Source organism: Anser anser (assembly GCF_964211835.1).
Source record: "Anser anser genome assembly, chromosome: 1".
NCBI classification, from domain to species: domain Eukaryota; kingdom Metazoa; phylum Chordata; class Aves; order Anseriformes; family Anatidae; genus Anser; species Anser anser.
The window spans coordinates 89432357-89445174 of NC_139720.1; the positions used below are offsets into that span (position 1 = coordinate 89432357).

The window sequence follows — 12818 nt, forward strand, 5'->3', positions numbered from 1 at the left end:
GTATATATAACTATATACATATATACATATATATTTATATACTCCCAGCTGCAATATTCTCATATACAGAGGTATTTATAGAATTTATAAAGCAGTCCATCTCTGGTTTGTCTTAACCAAATGAGTTGCTCACTTTGACTTCCTTTTTTTTTCCTTTTTTTTTTTTTTTTTTTAACTAGTAACTTATACTCATTAAGTCACAAATAGACAGTGTGGGTAGAGAGACAGAATTCTTCTTCCCAAAACACTGAGCTCATCAGTACAGGAAACGCCACAAAAAATGAAACAAATGCATATAAAGCTTTAAAGGCAAGAAAGTATTATAAGGAGAAATGAATACCTTACTGAACTGAACTGAACAGAACAGAAATGAACTGGTTAGAAAGTGTATTTTTTTTCTCTGGAATGAATAATCTTCAGATCTTTGTCAAGCCACACTGAAGTATTTCAAAAAGCTGACTTTTGGTTGAAAGAGCCAAGTTGGGCCAAGTAGACTTCCCCCTTCAAAATATCCATAGAAACCCTCATTTAAGGATAAGCATCTATAGATTCAGTGTCATTATAATGTACAAAGATGACATTTCTATGTTATACATTCATATCAACCAAGCATAAATGATATAAAAGAGAAAGCATAGCTGTGAGAAATAGCTTGCAATGTGGTACATACCACAGTAGGCAAGCAATATGACTTCCATTGGTGCAAAAAAGGAATTCCATCAGCCTACTTCCTGCCCACAATCTTCCATGAAAAATATTGCATGAGTGTGTCAGGCCTAACTATATTTACCAGTCAATTTTGATGTATTTTAGCAGAATGTAGCCTAAAACAGAAAGGAGTCTAAAAAAAAAAATTCTAAAAAATAACCAATGTGTGAAAAGAAAGTGATAATAATGACAAATTATGTTTAGTGTCAACATGAGAGGTGAACAGCTTACAAATAGTAGCATATAAATAGAGACACACACATCAGTATATCACATACAAAAAGCCATCTCAGGAAAATGTCTACCCAGCATGACAGCAACAGAGATCTATTGTACTGAATGGACAGAAAGCTTTGACTTGTCCGATGTCTAAACTGTCATCAGACTGTGCAAAGATCTAACATCTAAAAATCCACACTGAGCAAGAGATGAAATGCACCACAGAAAAGTAAAAAGCTATCTATTCATGTTATATGGGATTTGAGAAAGAAAAGCTCTAACAGATTGAATCTCACAGCAAAGAACAATTTTATTACTCTGTTGTTAGTTGAAGGAAGTACAGTCAAACAGCTAAAGAATTATACCAGTGAATCAGAGGGGTTTATTCCACTCATGTATGTGGTTTTATGCTTGATGATTCCCTTGACTTCTGAAGAGTTAACTTGGATTACACTGAAACCACTGAAATGAGGTAGGCAACTTGGAAAAAAAAAAAAAAAAAGTACCACAGCTAAGGTTAAAAAAGAGCTCATGACTTCAAGAAGTCTATGTTGTGTTCATAGATATTTTTTAGAAGCCTAGTCACAAACCCTTGTAAAAAGAGAGCATAGAGTATTAGAAATCTCTTCTTCCTGGACTTTTTAAACAAGAAAAATCTGAATATAGAGCTCAAAAAAATATGCCATTGACTGAGGAACAGATTCCAGCTAGGAAGCAGGGAAAATTTCTCCCATTAAGTGGGGATTACAATGGGGAGAGATAGGGCTGTATAGCACAGATTTCTTTACTTGGCAGGGATAGCTAAAGGAGCTAGGTAGGAGCCACTCTGTAAAGACCCTGGGAATGCAGCATTGTGTTGAAGAGAAAACTAAAAAAAAAAAAAAAAAAAAAAAACAACTGCCCAAAGTACTCTGAATATAAAGCCATACAAGTCAGTTGTAGATCACATGAGCCTTTTCTGGTAGAAAACAATTTTTCTGTGTTTTAAAGAACTTCCTATTTTCCTGTTACTGTCTGTTTCATAGACCAGATGCATTTCTTTTGTCAAGCCCTCTGGCTCAAAGCAGAGTAAGCTGGTTTTGTTTCCTGTTGAAGCTAAGACATGCTTTAAAGGAGTCTGTTGAAGCCTGTTTGTGATAGTAAGTAAGAAAGACACTCCAGTAGTTTTTAACTTCCGTGATTCTAGAATAAAATGGTATTTCCCAGGTTATGCAATATTGACAAAAGTGTCACCAGCCAGAAGTATGTCCATACCTAAATAGCAGCAACAGTGAGTTTTTAGTATCTTAGAAACATACACTGCAGCTTAGATCTCCAGGAAATTGCCATCCATGAACATGGTATAGTAGAAGAGCTATGCTGGATTTTGGTTGTTTTGTTTTGTTTGTTTATATACTATGAAGAAGCAAAACAAACCCATGGGGCAAAAATTGCTCAGGTACTAAACTCTGCGGTCTATGAACAGTTGATAGCTAGTTTAAAGTCAGCCTTCTTCCTCTACAACCAAAATACATATCTTTGCTATATAGCTGTTACAAATACAAAGTTACAAACATTCTCTTTGACATCCATTTATCGTATCCAAGAACTCGACTTTCATAGGTGAAATGCAGAGGTCTGTGCTGTCATACATAATGAATCACAAATCACTTAGTGTGAGAAGTATGAACCCCTTAATACATGCAGTGACAGAGAGAGCACATGCTTATCAATGTCGGCCTCTTCTGGTTGCTTCCTCAGCTTCTTCTGTTACTCTACTTGCTAGTGTATATCACAGGTCTTGGCCTTTTGAGTTGTCAGAAGGAATGACTTAAGTTGATAAGGATATTATGAGGTAGTCCTCACGATGAGTCTGCTGTCCTGGTTGCAATGCCTTGTCCACCCCAAGCTACTTGCTGGACTGTGGTAGGGACAGAGTGAGAAATGGTGAAAGCCTTGATGCTGTGCAAGCACTGTTCAGCAACAGCTATAATATCAGTGTGTTTATCAATGCTGTTTTTGTCAGAAAACCAAAACATAGCACCATACAGGCTACTATAAAGAAAATTACACCTAGCCCAACCAAAACTGGTACAGCCAAGTAGGAGAACAGTGCCATTCAGCCAGACCAGAATGAAAGAAATAATTACACAGTGACTTTTTTTTTTTTTTTGTAGCCTTGTTTGCTAAGAAGGCAGAAGCCCTGTCCCTCACTCTATTATCCCTTAGGCTAGAGTTCACCTCATGGGTTACTTAGTGTCAGATTGAAAAGCTAAACGGTATTTAGAAAGGAAAGTTCAAAGCCATGTGAGTCAGAGTGAGTTCCTCTTTTATTCTTTTACCATGTCAGATACCATAGATTAGCAATTTCCCTAAGTGATATTTAATGCTAATTACTTCAGGGTCAATGAGCTGTAACCAAAAAATCTTTAATAAGACTTTTCTCATATAAGGTTTCTAATGAGTACTTTTTCAGGCCCATTTGAACTCTTCATGCATATCTGTCCATAGCTAGCCCACACTAGCATATATGCTGATGTTCAGCTTAGGTCTTTTGTTTTTTTCCAGTTATGCTCAATCAAATCTGCCTCCTACTTATGCAGATAAGTTTCATAGAAGGTGTGTGTAATTCAGCTCTTTAACAGAACAGCCTTCTCTTCAATATGCTCCTCTCATTCAGCGTCCTCTGTGCTGTCAGATTAAAGATTCCAAAACAAGATCACAGACTTGTAATTTGAACGCAGTAGTCCAAAACTGTACAAAGAGAAAACACATTTTCTAATTGCATTCACTTACATTTCAAGTTGCAGTTATTGCAGGTGAGTTTGTGTTACCCTCACCCCTCCTGTATAGCCATGGAGGGGTGGGTTTTGCTTGCTTTTTTCTTCTAAACGCCTAAACAAATGCAGGATTTTTCATTTTATGTAGAAGGCAGGAATTTCAGGCTTTTGGAATGGGAATTAAATGCAGGAGTTACTAAGTGAAATTGTACAGTTTTTTGGTTGTACAAACTAGACTAGGCATTATCTTTGCTTCGTTTGTCCTTCAAGTTTTCTCAGTAGTACCAATCTGCAAACATGAGTCAGACACATGGGAAAAGATAAAAGTAATAATTTTGAGTGGCTTTTTACTTATTTTTTAAGATCTTGAGGTTTAAGTTCTTAGTCTTGTCTCTTACATCCTGAGGCTAAAATTCAGATATAATTGTATGGCAGAAGTGGTCATATCTTTGAGAAAGTTTGATCCAGTGCAAAAAAAAATTCACCATCTTCCAAACACCACTTTGTGAAGGCAGTATTATTTAGACTTCAGGATAAGGAGTATTCCTTTATTGTTTCCCTAGAATAAAAATAAAATTGTTTACAAGATCAAGTATCGTTACCAGATTTTTTTAGAAAAACATATTATTACTGGTAAAAACAGTTGGTTAATATTTACACCATGTTAGTTACACAAAGGTACTATAATATTGCCCCAGAACAAAAATTGATGATGTAAAAATAATAGTGTAATACATTGTTTACTAAAATGCACAGTGCTTTTTTTCTGGTTGGCCAAAAACCTACCAAATTATTGTGGTCAGAAAAAAAAATGAGATTGGACTAGACTTCTAAAACCCTGCTGCTATTTTTACCTCACTCAGTAGCTTTGGCAAATGTACTCATGTAAGATTATGGAAAACCAAACTTGGTTTCCTGCACAGCTTCTAAACTATTTTAGGACTGCCATTTGCTGGGGAAAACACTCCATCTCGTGGAGTTCCTTCAGCTGACATTTTTTCCATTATGAGCACAATGTTTTAGAGTACTGTTAAACAACACAGATTGAAAGTGAGAATGGTGTTGTAACCTAGCACTTAGGACACTTCTCTTAGTAATGAAACACATGAGCTTTGGCCTCTGCTCCAGTGCATAATTAAGTATTCTGTGCAGAGTGGACAAGTCCTGACAGAAGAGATGCAGGAGGTGCCATCACAGGCTGCCCTGCTCAGCAGCCTGGTGCTCAGGCAGCTCCCAGGCATGATGTGGGTACAGATCTCATGAGCAAAGCAAGTAGTTGAGAGGGGATTACTAAGAGAAAAAATAATATATATTTTTTTGATTCATACTGCTTCATTCTATTTACTTTTTTGTTTGCTTTTGCAATACACAAAATTGTTTAATTTTTCTCCACTGTAAGAAAAATGGTGACGGGAAGATGGTTTTAGTTTTGTTCTTTTTCTCACTATTCTATTTTGTAATGAAATGGCAAGAAATTAAATTCATCTTCCCCAAGTCAAGTATGTTTTGCCCATAGTAATTAGTAAAAAATCTGTCTGCCCTTATTTTCACTCAGGAGGTTTTTTGTCTTATGTTCTACCCATGACCTCCTAAGAAGCAGTAGTGAGAGAGTGGCTGCATTGGCACCTGATAATTTTCATTATTTTTTGATATAGTTTTTTCGGCTAATGCATGTAAATTATGGATATTTAAGCATTGCATACATGCTGAAAAAATTCCACTTCACACTGAATAAAAAACATAAAACAAGTAATTCTGAATAAGGAAGAAACAGTTGACTTCCGTGAGTAGTATAGTTCATTAACAAATGTGTTATATTGAAAAGGCTTCATAGTTTCTGAAGAAAACCATCATATATCTCAAAAGTTCTGGATAATCCTACCTATAAATACACCAAATCCTACAATGTCACCACCTGCAAAACAACATTGAACAAAATGTTGGATCTTGTTCAATTTGGATTAAAATGCAAGAATCATTTGTTGATTTTTTTTTTTTTTCTCAACATGGGAAAATAAATGGTATATTCAGTCACTTCTGCTTTCTTTTGAGGGAAAGGAGTAGGTTTTTAGATTTTGTATGCAACTACTTCATGCTTTAAAGAAAAGCAAAACTTCATTAATGAGAAGCCCAAAGTGTCTCTCATTGGCCAGTGAATCCCAAAAGGGAGACCATAGGCTTGTGCAGACAACCTTTGCTTGGACTGTGAGAAGATCAATGAGAAAACTGCTGAAAACTGCAGGGCACGGTTCTATATCTTATCATTTTATTTGTTGCGGAAAAATGGTGAGGAAAGAGATGAGGAAGTCATTCTCAGCTGAGAACATCTGTGAATAATTCTTAGCCTACTTATATTGAAAACTTTTCAGTTCACAGAAGCATAATGAAATGATGAAAGTCTATTAACCCTAAATAGCTGCAGGCTTCATCAGAAATTAAGTAATTTAAACAGAGTAAATGAACCAGCCATCCTCACAACAGTTGAAAAGTATGGTCTATCGTTACAGTTGTCTTTTACAAACCGTACTGGCTTGGTTTTATTCATTACTTTCAAAGTGAGCAATCAACTGATACACAATGCATTTAATTTATTATTATTGTTAATATTAATATTATTACACATTTTCCCAATGAGTTTTAGTTCTATACTTAGTGAGCAGATGAAAAATACCTGTGTTCTGTAACTTTCTTCTAATTCACATTCTTTTCTTGCTTGAGTTTGAACTGCTTTTATTAGTTTGAACTGCTTTCCACACTGACATTGCAGGTGGACTTAGAATCTCCTTGCAATTTGAAGTCAGTTAAAATTTGTTTGGGTGTGCACATACATACCCTGATTCAACTAAGATGCTAGCCAGAATGCTAGTCTGAAATAAAAATTAAATATTTATATATAAATATTAATTTCTCATTCATAATATAAACCAGTTCTAGCCTCACAAGTCAGACTAACAAATGATATAGATCCCTACTTCTTAATGTGGTGTCTGCAATAGAGTATATACAGCTTGCAGGGAATATAGTTTTCTTCCTATTTTTGTTTCTAATGAAAGCACCTAGGTGATCTGTGTCCCTCTTTTGTTCCTGTAAGAGGATACTGTTTTCTTTCTTACTCAGAAGATGCCTAAATAGGGATCTAAAATATTTTTGTTCTGGTTCAGGCTCACTCAATGACATGCAGTTACCTTGTTTGATGAAGCTGTAAGCCTATCATGAAATTACCATAAGGAAAAAACTTTTTTTTTTCTTCTTTTTTTTTCTGTAAAGGTGGTCAAACAGTGAAACAGCTTGCCCAAAGAGACAGTGGGGTATCCATTCTTGGAGGTACTCAAAACACAGCAGGGCATGGCCAGAGCTACTACAACAACCTGCCCTAGCTGATGCTGCAGTCATTGTTCCACGAATCTGGACACCGGTGTTTCCCCTTTCTGTCAGGATTGTTACTTCTTGCTGTGTTCACTAAGAACCACCCCAACATACTGTAGAGAGAATAGTTACTGCTGTACAGCAGTTATGGTGCTTTCAGACATCATAGTATGTGGTGCTGTTAAGTCCTCTCTTCTCTATGTTCTCAGAAATCTTGGTTACACCTGTTTCAAATTCAAGGAAACCAAATGATGAATGCCAATCCACAGCTCATGTCTTCATACAGAAGTTTATGCGATTGTGTATGTATATGTATGTATATAACATATAAATACAAAAGCACATAAAAAAAACGTGACAGGCAATAGGCTATTATCAACAGTCCCTTCTTGAAAGCACTGGAAATATACCTGAGTACATAAAATCAACATTTATTGCAACATCCTATGGAGTCATTATTAATATATGCAATCAGTATTCATGTAGCAGGATAAACGTTCTCTGCTTTTCTGAAATCAGAACGGTGTCAAGAATATAAACCCTGACTTCCCCTTGTCTTCTGACAGCAAAGTTGAAACAGATTCTTCATCAGTTTTAGATTACTGTTGAGAAATTAGCCCTTCACAGAATATATTTGAAAGTTAAAGACTTTGCTTCATGCATTCATTAAATTGGAGCTTTCTTTTTAGTATAAATCTGTGTATTTGAAAAGATAATTTTTGTAACAGAGGAAGAACCAATTACATAATGTAGTACACCCTCCTTAATGACACAACTGTATTGGAATTTAAGTTAATCATTATAATAGTATGATGTGCACTTTATTAATATTGTAGTGTACCGCATTAAATTACTACAATGTTATTAGACAATTTAGTTCAAGCTCCCTGTATCAGAAATGCAAATATAGGTCATAAGATTAGGAAGATGTTTGATACTATTTGATACTGATTTTGAACTATCTACATGTACTTTTATTTAAAAAAAAATAAAAATAAAAAACAGGAGTGTATCCGTACTCAGCAAGATGAAAACTAAATGGCTGTTATAGTTATATACATTGTTACATGTTTCAGGGATTTTGTCATTAGAAAATTATAAAGCAAGTCTATTCTATGTGTGATGTTCAGCCATGATTCATTAATGATGAACTGCATTAAGTGCACATTCGCAAGGAATACATTTCCCTTTCTTCCAGGGAAAATCTTAACCTGAAGGCACAAATTGCATGTGGACAGGGCTTGGCCTTTCATCTGTCTCTCTCTCCAGATGTATATTGTCTCCACGCAGAGTGCTATGGAAGGTCTGCACGAGATTTTATGTGCCAATTGGTTATGGAGAAAGAAAAGAGTTGTAGAGAAACACTCCCTTGAAAGAATGATGTATCGTGCCTCTAAACAGTCAGTGTAATTCTGATCAGAATCTCCAGGCTGATCCTTGGGAGGCTAACAGGGTTATTTGTCAATGTACTTCTTGGTTACGCTGGCTACCAATGTACTTAAGTCTGTTTTACTACATAATTGCACACCTACACATTAAGTATACCATTATTTAGAAGTAATTTACCAATAATGTGCATTCTGTAGAGGAAATACCTGTAAAGCCATTGGAATACTAATATGATTTAAGAAATAAATACCACTATTACTGCTGTCTGCTCAAGATCAACAGTACTGATAGTAAAAGAATGTCCAGATTACTTTCTGCATCATTTCTTATCCTTCTGTAAGGAATAAAATATGAAGAGTGAATAACCATTCACTAATGGAAAAAAAAAATCTCTTGCATTAGTGATGTAAAAAACAAATGCTCCCTTTGCTTTTTTTTCATTGGTCCTATGTACCTACTTAACATATATTTAAAATGCATTTTATCTTACGGCTGCTCAGAGAAGTTTCATAGTAAGCATACTATCAGTCTCCACTTGGTTTTATTTGAATAGAATTCCTAAACAAAAGACAAAAGGGAAGAATAGGAGATTCTTAGGTTCCTATTATTACATAATTAGCTACTTCTGTTACTTCTGTAAATCAGAAGTAACATATCAGTGTCCACTACCTAAGATGACAGCCACAACTGAGTATATATTTTCCCCAGAGTTAATCTCTCACAAACGTCATTGCTATAGGAAGACAGTTTACAGTTTATAAAAATAGACCTATAGTAGAAAAAAAAGAGTTTTGAATGTAAAAAATGGCACATGTAATTAGCTTTTTGATAATAGATATCTGAAACAAATCTTACAGTTTTTAAAAGTAGAATAAATGAAAATGCAATTACAATCTTCCAATTTAAAAAAAAAAAAAAAAAGATATACTTCGACAGATAATGGAGAAATACTACAGGATTTTTCTTGAGTTTAAAAGCAATGATAACAAAAGGATGACTTTATATGGAGTGTTTTCAGCTGCCAGAGACCAAGACAGGTACGCTAAAATTGACAGAGCTCACAGGTACTATTTTATGAAAGGAAAACAATTATTTTTTTCTTCAAGATTTCAGTCACTCAGTGAAAACTAGAACAATTAAATTCCGAGTTCTTAAAAGCATGTTCCAGAAACTGGTGATATGGCATTCTTATTTCCCACCAAGCTTCAAAATCATACCTATATTCTATTACTTGAAGTAAGTCATGTGTTTATAAAAAAAGATTCAAGTCTTAAATCCCATCACTAATATAGTTAGTGAAGATAAATCTGATGGCTGACTTTGTCTGACCTTCTTGCTACTGTTTTATTTTTGCAGTTATTTACTCCAACCATAATGAAAAGACCACAACACAGATGCTTCCAAAGGATGAGTCATTATTTCTCCTTTTACATTTTCATGGAAGTCAAGAAGTTGGTAAGAAAAGATTCATCTGACCAAACCCTAAGCAACGAATCTCCTGATTTTAGTATAAATACTAGTCATAAAACATAATGTTGTGTTCAAAAGGGACTGTACCTTGGAATCAGATGTCTGGAGCTCTGCCACAAACACCTCTTTTACATGAAATTAGTCAAAACCACTGTTTAAATTTTACAGTTTTTTGAAACTACACAGTGAAAATATTTTGTTTTGTTTTGTTTTTACAAGCTTCAAAAACATTGACCAAGTGTTTTCTAACCTCTTTAATCAAGGAAATATTGTTGAATTCACGTATCCTTTATGTCACACTGGGGACATTGCAGTGCTCCAGTCTTGGCATGGTATCACAATATCTCAAGGGTGAGGGTAAGGAAGCACTGTGATCCAGATAAAGTGACCTGCCAACTCTGAAAGAAAGAAAGCTATTTTTTAGGTTTGTGTATTTAAGGGATATTTACTGATTTCAAATAACGTCTCTCCATTTTGTTTTGGGATCCTTATTCCATGACTCAAAAAATCTTGTCCACTCCTTGGATTCTGAGGGATCTTTGGGGTCTTTCTTTTTTTTTTTTTTTAAACAAAGCCCACACAGTCCTGAGAAAGGAGACCACATTCAACAGATAGCATGGACGTTCGTTTCTTCTGCCCTACCTAGACCTCTAACACTATCCCCACAGTCTTTAACCCCTTCACATGTCCTCACGTGCCTCAGCAGTGCAACATGTACCTTGAGTTTCACACAAGCCGCAGTGGTCTGTAGCACATCCTCCACATTACTATTTCATTTTCCAAACAGGAAAAAAAAAACACACACAAAATAATTCTTTTAGGTTTCTATGTACTCTTGTAGCAATCTGCTGGTAACACATGCATCCTGCCAAGGTGTAAACTGTAAAATGACTTATTGGATAAGTAATGAATTAGGAATATGACTTGTTGGACAAACAAGAAAAATGTTTTGCTAAAATCTAAGTCACTTTTTTATTGCTGAAGACATTGGATGAGGACTTATTTGGTGAATTTTTTACATTTTAACTTCCAAATATTTGCTGGAATGATTTATTCAAAAATGTTCTTCATTTGGTGTCTAGGCATTCTGAATGTGCACCCTGAACATTGTTTTGTTTGAAATGTGACTTTTGAGATTGATGAATGAGATGAAACCAAAGAAAGCTTTTTTTATAACCAAGGACTAGAATCAAAGGCAAACTTATGACTTGGCATGTGACTTTCCCACACATGCACCTCCAAAGTCTGATATAAAAGCAAAACTGGCACAAATTTTTCTCTGCCACCTGAAGAAATGAATTTAGAATTAATTATTAATAATTAATAAATGATAGATTAATAATTACTTAGCAGATACTATTTGTGTGGACCAGGTCTTTTCTGATCCAATGGCCATCAGTTCTACCTAATGAACCAAAATAGAACCATCTCCTCTAAAACTGAATCTCCTTTTCTAAGCCAATATCAGCATAACATCTGGCTGTGTCAGATCATTTCTCTTAACAAGAACTACTAGAAAGTTTAATCTTTCACCAACTGTGACATGTTACAAATACCATATGTTTTCTGGAAGAAAGTTGGCAAAATGCATACATTGTTTCCTGTAAGGTTATGCTTTATGTAATTTTACTAAAAAGTTATGTGGGAGCCCTGAAGGTAAAAGGCTTCTGTTTGGTTGTACTTTTTGTTTGCTTTTATTGAACAATATGTAGCATACACTGAATATTCTCCTAGCTAAACTAGAATGTGGTGACGGACAAGGCATGTTAATTTTATTGAAGAGAGAAACTGGACAGAATCATCCACTTACAGCAAATGTAGTACTTACCTGACTCATTTATCTTGCAGGAAACACTCAGCAAGGGTCTTGTATAATTTTTGTCCCAGTATAGGGTGAGCTGAGGGTGCTGTTCTAAGAGAACACTGAAATTACAGAACAGACAATGGCTAACTCAGATAGGAAAAGTTTTCAGCACTTTAAAGCTTGTGTTTCTTGTCAAATTTTGAGAAGTATTTTTCAACTTTCCATAATCAGCACAGTATTAATGTGTTCAAAACATTTTGGTTATTTTCTCAGTTTAAAGTAGTTTTCCCTACACTCAAACATAACAATCTTCAAACAAGAAGACTACGTGTTAGAAAATGGATCTTAGAATTATTTTTGTAGCTTATGATAACTCAACAGCCATCAAAGAAAAAAATAACTTTTACTGAAAAAGAAAATTATATCAATTCTGAATATTTCTGACTTATTGAGGCCTCATGCTGTTTGTACCTTGCACTGAAACGTCATTTAAGTTGAATTCAATATTAGCTAATTTATTTTCTTGCCCATTGTGAATATTAGGAAGTCAATCCCAACTGTTTGTCAAGGAGCAAGGACATCCTTTTTTTTTTCTTTTTTTTTTTTTTCCCCTCAGTAGGAATCTGCATGTAAGACTGACCAGCCTGATTCTAATTCATATTTATAGTCTATAGTAGACCAATAACCTAGCAAAATTAACACGTTTAATTGGCATTTTAGCAAAATTGCTAAATTTACCTCATATTCTTTAGTGTGTTTTTGATATAATAGAGAACCTAGTCATTTGGAGAGGCATTTCAAATCAGCTTGAACTGAAACTAGCTCAACAACATCTTCAGAACTTCTAATAATTACATCTATACTAGAAAAAGAATTTATAAAGTATCACTCCAAAGTTCCCATTTTATCAAGCACTTGAAACTCAGAATACAATTGCTGTGTGTTTTGTTTCATCCATAAATCTGGAAAGAGTGCATTTTAATGGGAAAGAAATTCTGAGTATGAGCAAAAAAATAACAGATACTCACTCGATCCACATACGTTTTCTCCTTTCCTGGAAAAATCTGTTTTTTTTTCAGGAAAAAAAAAAAGAAAAAAGAAAA

General features: G+C 34.8%; 1 long non-coding RNA gene across 1 annotated transcript in view; it reads left to right on the top strand.

Annotated features, from left to right (window-relative positions):
- LOC310885786 overlaps nt 1-12818 on the top strand; it is a 246893-nt gene extending 234075 nt beyond the window's left edge. The window contains exon 5 of the long non-coding RNA XR_014574974.1: nt 9798-12818. This is a non-coding gene — a long non-coding RNA (uncharacterized lncRNA). The remainder of the gene's footprint in view (nt 1-9797) is intronic.